Source organism: Rutidosis leptorrhynchoides, chromosome 10, assembly GCF_046630445.1.
Source record: "Rutidosis leptorrhynchoides isolate AG116_Rl617_1_P2 chromosome 10, CSIRO_AGI_Rlap_v1, whole genome shotgun sequence".
Classification (NCBI taxonomy): Eukaryota; Viridiplantae; Streptophyta; class Magnoliopsida; order Asterales; family Asteraceae; genus Rutidosis; species Rutidosis leptorrhynchoides.
The window spans coordinates 354,353,796-354,365,208 of record NC_092342.1 but is presented as its reverse complement, the minus strand read 5'-3'; the positions used below and the strand labels follow the sequence as shown (position 1 = coordinate 354,365,208).

Genomic DNA, 11,413 nt, shown 5'->3' with positions numbered 1-11,413 from the left:
TAGTAGGAATAAGCTCATTTTTCTCATTTGTGATGACAGTCATGCCACCCTTCTTAGGTACGCATTGAACTGGGCTTACCCATGGACTATCAGAAATTGGATATATTAAACCTGCATCTAGCAGTTTAATAATCTCTTTCTTAACTACATCTTGCATATTAGGATTTAGTCTTCGTTGGCGTTGCACATACGTTTTATGACCTTCTTCCATAAGGATTTTATGTGTGCAATACGAAGGACTTATTCCTTTAATATCATGAATCTTCCATGCAATGGCTGGTTTATGAGCTTTCAACACAGAAATGAGTTGTGATTTCTCATTTTCAGTAAGAGAAGACGATATTATTACAGGTAATTCAGATTCACCATGTAAATAAGCGTATTCCAAATGGTTTGGAAGTGGCTTTAACTCTAATTTCGGAGGTTCTTCTATCGATGATTTATATCGATATCTGTCTTCTTCTTTTAGCATTTGAATTTCTTCTGTTGTTGGTTCATATCCATTAGCTATAAGTGTAGCTAACATTTCAGCTTCATCAATTGGTTCATTACCTTCTCCTAAAGAACATTCTCCTGTTCCTTGTAATTCTGGAAATTCTTCTAATAATTCTGCATGTGCATCTATAGTTTGAATATAATAACATGTATCATCTGCAGATTGTGGTTGTGCATGGCTCTATCAACTGAAAAGGTAACACTCTCATCCTCTATACTTAGGGTCAATTTCTTACCGAACACGTCTATCATTGCTTTAGCCGTGTTTAAGAATGGTCTTCCTAATATGAGAGGAACTTGAGAATCTTCTTCCATGTCCAAAACAACAAAATCTACTGGGAATACTAAAGTACCAACTTTAACAAGCATGTTCTCCATTATCCCTCTAGGATATTTTATTGATCTATCGGCTAGTTGTATGCTTATTCTGGTTGGTTTCAATTCTCCAAGGTCTAGTTTAGCGTATAGTGAATACGGCATTAGATTTATACTAGCACCTAAGTCTGCCAATGCTTCTATTGAACTAAGACTACCCAGAAAACATGGAATTGTGAAACTTCCTGGATCAGATAGTTTTTCTGGTATCTTATTCAACAGCACTGCTGAACAATTAGCATTCATAGTAACAGCCGAGAGTTCTTCCATTTTCTTTCTATTCGTGATTAGATCTTTCAAGAATTTAGCATACCTTGGCATTCCTGAAATCACATCAATGAAAGGAAGATTTATATTTATCTGTTTAAACATATCCAAGAATTTGGATTGCTCGGCTTCAAGTTTTTCCTTCTTCATTTTACTCGGGTAAGGAAGTGGTGGTTGGTATGGTTTAACATAAGGTTTATCCTTAACTGTGTTATCTTCATTAACCTTTTCAACTACCGGTTCTTTTTCCTTTTCTTTATCAGGTTGTGGTTCTTGTGGAGTAGGAATAGTTTCATCAGAAGTTACAGGTATTTCAGGTGATTTAAGTGTTGTACCACTTCTTGTGGTAATAGCTTTAGCTGTTTCATTCCGGGGGTTAGCATTTGTATCGCTTGGTAGACTTCCCGGTTTTCTTTCACCTATTAACCTTGCTAGGTTACTTACTTCTTGTTCCAGATTTTGAATAGAAGCTTGTTGATTTCTAAATGCTTGAGCATTTTGTTCATTGGTTTGTTTTTGAGATGTGAAAAACTGCGTTTGAGTTTCAACTAGCTTCGTCATCATATCTTCTAAATTCGGCTTTTTATCATCGGTTTGTTGTGGTGGTTTGTTTTGAAAATTCGGTCTTTGCTGATTGTAAGTATTATTGGATACTTGTTGATTGCTAGGACCTTGTTGGTTGTTGTATGGAATATTTCGGTTATAATTCTGGTTTTGATTGTAAATCGGTCTTGGCGGTTGATAATTATTCTGATAATTATTTCCAGGCCTTTGGTTTATGTATGAAATATTCTCTCTTTGTTCCATTGTTAATTCAATACTGAGACAATCTTTTGTCAAATGTGGTCCTCCACACTGCTCACAACTAATTCGTATAGCATGAATATCTTTAGTCATCTTTTCCATTCGTCTCTCGAAAGCATCTATCTTTGCGGAAATGGAATCTAAGTCATGGCTAGAATCGGCTCTAGCTGCTTTAGATGATCTAATGATATCTTTTTCTTGGTGCCACTCATGCGAGTGGGAAGCAGTATTATCAATAATTTTGTAAGCATCAGTTTCGGTTTTCTTCATAATAGAACCACCAGCTGCTATATCTATGTCTTTTCTTGTAGTGATGTCGCATCCTCGGTAGAATATTTGTACTATTTGACAGGTGTCTAAACCATGTTGCGGACATCCTCTTAACAATTTTCCATATCTTGTCCACGCCTCATATAGAGTTTCATTTGGTTTCTGTGTGAACGTAACAATTTCTGCTTGAAGTTTTACGGCTTTAGATGCAGGAAAGAATTGTTTAAGAAATTTGTCAATTAAAACATCCCATGTATCAATCGCTCCTTCAGGTAACGATTCCAACCAATCTTTGGCTTCTCCCTTTAAAGTCCAGGGAAATAACATGAGATATATCTGTTCATCCTCCACTTCTCGGATTTTAAATAGTGTGCAGATCCTATTAAAGGTACGTAGATGTTCATTTGGATCTTCCTTCGGCGCACCACTAAATTGGCATTGATTAGTCACCATGTGTAGAATTTGTCCTTTGATTTCATAATCTGGCGCATTAATGTCTGGATGAGTAATTGCGTGACCTTGGCCAGTGCGTTTAGCTCTCATTCGGTCTTCCATACTTAAAGGTTCCAGATTCTCCATAATTGAATTTGTTGAATCGGTATCACTAGATGATTCTGATTTAATAGTTCGTTCCTCAACAATCTCTGTTTGAATGATTGGTGGTTCCGGAGGAAAGTTTAATGGTTCAGGATCTACGAACCGTCCCTGAATATTTTCTGGATTCTCAATTGTGAGGTTTGTTTCAAAAACTGGATTATCGGAAATTTGAACTGAAGTACTTGGTCTACTGGATGACGATTCTAAAGAAAAATCCACGGCGGTTATATTTGTTAAACGATGTCTTGATCGAGTTACAGGTGGTGAACGTACAAAAGGTGATGAACGTCTTGCTCGGTGCATTCACTGAATATCCTATTAGTTTTAAAAAGGAAAGAAAAATTATAATAAGTTATCCAATCAATAGACTTTTCTGATTTTGCCCACGTTTCGAATAGCCAAAAGATGCAGCAGAGGGGCAGGATTCGTTTGGTCTCAATATAATTGAGGACTGTTTGGCTCCAATAACCCGGTCCACGTACAAATCCAACTATTACTACGAACCAGAAAATTTTGATGTCTATCAATTTAACCACTTAAAATAAATTTTCGTAATTTTAAGAAATTTAGATAAGAAGTAGAAAAAAATTCTAAGTCCTAAAAACTAGAATAGCGAGAAATAAGAGAGAAAAAGAGTTCGTCGAAAAAGAAAAAAAATATGGTTGAAAAATAAAAGGTGGCGGAAAAATAAAAGAAACTTATAAAAACTTAAAAATACTTAACTAACCTAACCTTATTACTACAACTAACTTAAAATTATAATCACAAATTGAAATTACTAATTGGAATGATAATTGATACATAGTAAAAGGTCTAAAAATATTAAAGCTTACAGGAAAAACTAAATCCCAAATGGAAATAACTTAAAAAGAAACTAAAACGTAAAAAGGCGTCGCAAAATTCTAAAGCATCTAAATCTTAGTCTAAAGAAAAAGCACTTAAGGAATTCTACGGCAAAGCCTAAAAATCTAGGAGTAAAAATAACTATAGCAAAAACTAAGTTTAAAATTAAATATGAGCTAAAAATACAAATATTACGCTACAACGATTAAAAAGGGACAAAATATAAAAGTTATAAAAAGTTATAAAAATATTAAATTTTATAAAAATATTATTTTTATATTTTATATATTTTTGTATTAAATATTATATATAATAAAACTAGTTTTTAAGTTAATTTAAAATAAACTAAAAACTTAAATATAATAATAATAGATAATAGGGTTTAATTAATAATAATTAAATAATAACCGTAATAATTGCGAAATTAGGGTTTGGTTGTGACCCTGTCAGACCCCTCATGCGACTCGCATGGTTTAAGGGGGTGGGTCATGCGACTCGCATGGTGTTCGGATCCAGGCCAAAAGTTGGGCTGCTACAGTACCTTGGCCCGATTACTTATTATTTTTTTTTTTTCTGTTTTAAATTTAAATAAAATATATATATATAATTAAAATAAAAACTTAAAAATAAACTTAAAATACTTTATAATTTTGTAAAAATAAAAGAAAAACTTAAAAATATACTTAAAATATTTTTTTTTTTTTTTTTTCGATTTTAAAAGCTTTTTTTTTTTTAATTTTTTTATATTTTTTAATTTTTAAACAAAAATATAAATTTTACAAAAACTAATTATAACTTAAAAATTAAAAATATGGCGTTTCGCTTTGGCGAATGTTCCCCGGCAGCGGCGCCAAAAATACTTGATGTCGAACGAGGTGTATATAAAATAGCTTATATTTTACTAGGAAATACTATTAAATACGATACAATTTTACACAAGATATTTATTTATTTATAGAATGGATATACTTAAACCTTGCTACAACACTTATAGGCAGTGTACCTAATCGTACAGTAGTGTAGTTTTTAGTAAGTCCGGTTCGTTCCACAGGGAAATCTTTAAACAAAGCTCAACGCTATATTAGTTTACTTTTATAAAAATACAAATATATATATAAGTAATATTATTATTATAAAGGGGGGTTTTACCGTTTAATGACCGGTTTGTCGATTTTTAAACTTTAGTCGCAGTTAAAACCTAATGTAAAATATAAAGTAAATACAAGACTTTAAATTAAAGCGTAAAGTAAATAACGATAATGAAATTGCGAATAATAAAAATGCGATAAAATAAAATAACAATAAATAAAAGTGCGATAATTAGAAGTGCAATTAAATATAAAATAAAGGAAATTAAATATGAAATAAAAGAATTATGCTTATTTAAACTTCCGTAATCATGATGTGTGACGTGTTGATTTTAGTTTTATGCCCATGGGTTAATTGTCCTTTGTCCTGGATTATTCAATATGTCCGTCTGGTTTTTGTCCATAACAGTCCATCAGTCATAAATATAAATTGCAAGTGTCCTTGTCAAATTATTATTATACCCGAAGATAAATATTCCAACTAATTGGGGATTCGAATTGTAACAAGGTTTTAATACTTTGTTTAATGAATACACCAGGTTATCGACTGCGTGTAAACCAAGGTTTTACTACTTTGTTAACAATTACACCAATTACCCTTGAATGTAATTTCACCCCTGTTTTAATTATTCTAGTGGCTATTAATCCATTCCCGTGTTCGGTTAAATGAACGATTATTCGTACATATAAATACCCCGCCCATCGTGTCCGATCGAGTGTATATAGTAATTTATAGGGACGCCCAATTGTAAATCTTTATATTAACATTAACAAACTTTCATTTAGTTAAACAAATATAAAGCCCATTAATAGCCCATAGTCTAGAAGCCACAAGTGTCGTTCTTTTGTCCAAACCCCAATTATGGTACAAAGCCCAATTACCCAATTTTAGTAATTAGCCCAACATCATGATTACTTCGTTTTAAATAAGCATAATAATAACTTAGCTACGAGACATTAATGTAAAAAGGTTGAACATAACTTACAATGATTAAAAATAGCGTAGCGTTACACGGACAGAATTTCGATTTATACCCTTACAACATTCGCTAACATACCCTTATTATTAGAATTATAATTAAAATTAAAATATAAATTATAAATATAAATATATTTATGTATGAAGAGGAAGAGAAAAAAGATGATTAAAACTCGGCAGAAAACTGGCTTTTTATAGGACCTGACCAGCAATCTCACACCATGCGACTCGCATGGATTTGTGCTTCTGGCCATGCGAGTCGCATGGCCACCCTGGATCCAGCCAAATGGCTTTGTTTTCTTCTTGCCGACGTAATATAATAATAATAATATATATAATATATAATTATATATAATTATATATATATTATATTATATTCTTGTGCATAGTAGACTAGATATTTTTGGTCCGTTGCGTCGGGCGTTTCTTCTTGGCTCAGGTCCCGGTTCCGGATTTTCGGACGTCCTCGCGTATTATTTTAAATCGCGTACTTTGCGTTTTGTAACTTGTACTCTTGTCATTTTGAGACGTTCCTTATCAATATTTTGAACCTTTTTAGTTGTATCTTGTACTTTTGAGCTTTTTGGTCGTTTGCGTCTTCAATTCGTCGAATCTGTCTTTTGTCTTCACCTTTTATTATTTAAACGAATATCTCTTGTAAATAGAACAATTGCAACTAAAAGCTTGTCTTTCTTGAGGAATAATGCTATGAAATATATGTTCGTTTTTAGCATTATCAACAATAAAGCTTCAACCTTTGTCCTTTTGATACAAGTTTATGCATCTTCGTCATATGAGATGATGAAGACTTGATTTTTATCACCATAAAAATCATAAAAAGGTTCCTGATAATGCTAAAAATGAACATATATTTCATAGCATTATCCTTCAAGAAAGACAAGCTTTTAGTTGCAATTGTTCTATTTACAAGTTATATTCATTTAAATAATAAAAGGTGAAGACAAAAGACAGATTCGACGAATTGAAGACGCAAATGATCAAAAAGCTAAAAAAATACAAAGTACAATCCAAGTGGTTCAAATTATTGATGAGAAACGTCTAAAAATTACAAGAGTACAAGCCGTGAAACGCAATGTACCAGATATTAAATCGTACGAAAAGGCTTTCGAAAATCCGGAACCGAGACATGAACCAACTTTCAGCGCGCGACGCAACGGACCAAAAATTACAAGTCAACTATGCACAAGAATATAATATAATATATAATTAATTATATATATTATTATATATTATAATTATATGCAGCCCACGTTTTGGATTTGATCAATGAGCTGGAATCCAGAACTTCGTACTCGCGGAGCTGTGAGGAACAAAACCTCTGCACTCGCGGAGTTACACAGTTATCGAGTGGGCCTATAAAACGCAACGAATTCTGCTCGATAAAATACACCTTTTTCTAATCTCTTACTCTCTCAATATATTTATATTTATATTTTAATTATAATTTTAATATTAAAGTTTAATAATAATAAGGTTATGTTAGCGAATGTTTTAAGTTTGTAAGTCGAAATTCTGTCCGTGTAACACTACGAGATTAATACTCATTGTAAGTTATGTTCAACCTTTTTAAATTAATGCCTCATAGCTAAGTTATTATGATGCTTATTTAAATCAAAGTAATCGTGATGTTGGGCTAAATAATAAAGACGGGGTTATTGGGCTTTATACCATAATTGGGGTTTGAACAAAAGAACGACACTTGTGGAAATTAGACTATGGGCTATTAATGGGCTTTATATTAACTAAACGATACCTCGTTAATTTAATATAAAGGTTACAATTTGACGTATCTATAAATAACCACATACGCTTAATCGGGTATGGTGGGCGGGATATTTATAAATACAAATTATTGTTCATTTGACCGGACACGGGGATGGATTAATAGTTAATGGACTCATTAAAACAGGGGTGGATTACATTCAAGGGTAATTGGTGTAATTATTAACAAAATATTAAAACCTTGGACTACACGCAGTCGATAACCTGGTGTATTCATTAAACAAAGTATTAAGACCTTGTTACAGTTCGAATCCCCAATTAGTTGGAATATTTGACTTCGGGTATAAGGATAATTTGACGAAGACTCTCGAACTTTATAATTATGACTGATGGACTATTACGGACAAAACCATATGGACATATCGAATAATCCAGGACAAAGGACAATTAACCCATGGTAATAAATTAAAATCAACACGTCAAACATCATGATTACGGAAGTTTAAATAAGCATAATTCTCTTAATTTATATCTTATCGCATTTTTATTTATCGTCATTTTATTTATCGTACTTTAAATTATTGCACTTTTAATTATCGTACCTTTATTTTATCGCATTTTTATTTATCGTCAATTACTTTACGCTTTAAATTAAGTTATATTTATTTTTAATTAGAACTTAAAATCGACAAACCGGTCATTAAACAGTAAAAACCCCCCTTTTATAATAATAATAATAAAATAATAATAATACTACTTATATATATATATATATATATATATATATATATATATATATATATATATATATACACACACACACACACACACAAATATAGTTTAAAAATATAGCGTTAAACTTGGCTAGCTCCCCAAAGAACGTACCGAACTTACTAAAAACTACACTACTCTACGATTAGGTACACCGCCTATAGTGTTGTAGCAAGGTTTAGGTATATCCACTCTAATAATAAATAAATAACTTGTGTAAAATTTGTATCGTATTTAATAGTATTTCGCAATAAAAATATAACTATTTCGTATACACCTCGCATAACATCAAGTATTTTTGGCGACGCTGCCAGGGAAAACTTAACGCCAAGCGAAACGCCATAAAAAAAAGATATTTTTATTAAGTTTTAATCTATTTTTGTAAAAAAAAATATAAGTTTTAAATATTAAAAAAATATAAAAACATAAAAAAAAGAAAACTATATATCTATATTTTTAAGTTTATTAAAAAGTTTATATTATTATTTATTGTGAAAAGTTATAAAAGTAAAAAAAAAATATTAAACGTTGAACTTGCGTAATTTAAGCCTGGACCTCATCTGAGCCTGCATCCTCCGCACTCGCGGAGTTTTTGGGGCAGAAGACATCCGCACTCACGGAGCCGTCTGACATCTGCAACCTAGTACGTGCATTAATTGCGAAATTAGGGTTATAATTATTATTAATTATAATTAGGGTTTATATTTAATATTAATTAGTTTTAGTTTAATTAAATTTGTATTTTTAAGTTTTAATTAGTTTTATTAATTTATAAAATTAATACTTTTATAAAATAATAATATAAAAATAATATTTTTATTCAAATTGTATTTTTTATAACTTTAGTTTTATTTTTAAATTTTGTATCTTTTTAATTATTTATTCGTATATTGTATATTTTATCGTTCGTAATTAGTTTTAAGTTTAGTATTTTGCCATAGTAGCTCTAGATTTTTGGACTTTGCCGTAAAATCTCTTAAGTGCTTTTTCTTTAGATTAAGATTTAGATGCTTTAGAATTTTACGACATCGCTTATCGCTTTAGTTTTAATAGATTTTAGTACTTTTTAAGTTATTACCGTTTTGGATATAGAATTCCTTTTAAGCTTTAATACCTTTAGACGTAAGTTTTAATATTTAGTTTTTAGACTTTTGAGTTTCAACGCTTTACTTTCTTATTATTATTTTTCGACGTTTTTTGACGCACTCTTTTTCTTTCTTATTTCTCGACGCTCTAGTTTTTAGGACATAGAATTTTCTTTATTTTCTTCAAAACTTTGACGAAAAATTATTTTAAGTGGTAAAATTGATAGACATCCAAAATTTTCTAGTTCGTAGTAATAGTTGGATTTGTTAGTGGCGAGTTGTGGGCTTCCGATTTAAAGGGCCCTGGCTACCTGCTGCATCTATTGGCTATTCAAAACGTGGGCAAAATCAGAAAAGTCTATTAATTTGATAACTTATATAATTTTTATCTTTATAACTAATAGGATATTCAGTGAATGCACCGAGCAAAACGTTCACCACCTTTCATACGTTCCCCACCTGTAACTCGATCAAGACATCTAGCCAATATTATCGCCGTTGATTTTTCTTTAAATCGTCATCTAGTCAATCAAGTACTCCAATTCAAATTTTCGATAATCCATTTTTTGAACCCAACCTCACAATTGAGAATCCGGAGGATATTCAGGGACAATTCAGAGATCCTGAACCACTAATCATTCCTCCTGAACCACAAATTACTCATCCAGAGATTGTCGAGGAAGAAACCATTAAGTCAGAATCCTCTAGTGATTCAGATTCAACAAATTCAATCATGGAAAATCTGGAACCTCTAAGTATGGAAGACCGAATGAAGGCTAAACGCACTGGCCAAGGTCATGCAATTACTCAACCAGACATTAATGCACCAGATTATAAAATTAAAGGACAAATCCTACACATGGTAACAAATCAATGCCAATTTAGTGGTGCACCGAAGGAAGATCCAAACGAACATCTTTGAACTTTTAATAGGATCTGTACTCTATTTAAAATTCGAGAAGTGAAGGATGAACAGATATATCTCATGTTATTTCCCTGGACTTTAATGGGGGAAGCCAAAGATTGGTTAGAATCGTTACCCGAAGGGGCGATTGATACATGGGATGTTTTAGTTAAAAATTTTCTTAAACAATTCTTTCCGGCATCTAAAGCCTTGAGACTTCAAGGAGAAATAGTTACATTCACACAGAAGCCAAATGAAATATTATATGAGGCATGGACAAGATTTGAAAAGTTGTTAAGAGGATGTCTGCAACATGGTTTAGACACTTATCAAATAGTACAAATATTCTACCAAGGATGCGACATTACTACACGAAAAGATATCGACATAGCAGCTGGTAGTTCCATTATGAAGAAAACCGCAACTGAAGCTTACAAAATTATTGATAACATTACTTCCCACTCACATGAGTGGCATCAAGAAAAAGATATCGTTAGATCATCTAAAGCGGCTAGAGCCGATTCTAGCCATGACCTTGATTCCATTTCTGCAAAGATAGATGCTTTCGAGAGACGAATGGAAAAGATGACTAAGGATATTCATGCAATACGAATTAGTTTTAAGCAGCGTGGAGGATCACATTTGACAAAAGATTGTCTCAGTATTGAACAAACAATGGAACAAAGAGAGAATGTTTCATACATGAACCAAAGGCCTGGAAATAATTATCAAGGTAATTATCAACCGCCAAAACCAAACTACAATCAAAATCAGAATTATAACCGAAATGTTCCATACAACAACCAACAAGGTCCTAGCAATCAAAAAGTATCTAACAATACTTATAATCAGCAAAGACCTATTTTTCCAAATAAACCACCACAAACCGATGATAAAAAGCCAAATTTAGAAGATATGATGTCGAAGCTAGTTGAATCTCAAACTCAATTTTTCACATCTCAGAAACAAACCAATGAACAAAATGCTCAAGCATTTAGAAATCAACAAGCTTCTATTCAAAATCTGGAACAAGAAGTAAGTAACCTAGCAAGGTTGATAGGTGAAAGAAAACCGGGAAGTTTACCTAGCGATACAAACGCTAACCCCCGGAATGAAACAGCTAAAGCCATTACCACAAGAAGTGGTATTACACTTAAACCACCTGATATTGCTTTAAACATACATATATTTC

At 31.8% G+C, this 11,413-nt stretch overlaps 1 non-coding gene across 1 annotated transcript; it reads right to left on the bottom strand.

The window, feature by feature from the left end:
- Positions 1 to 10,434: 10,434 nt before the first annotated feature.
- On the bottom strand, positions 10,435 to 10,541 carry LOC139874002 (small nucleolar RNA R71). Its single transcript, XR_011767707.1, has one exon. It is a non-coding gene; the product is annotated as a small nucleolar RNA R71 (small nucleolar RNA).
- Positions 10,542 to 11,413: the final 872 nt, after the last annotated feature.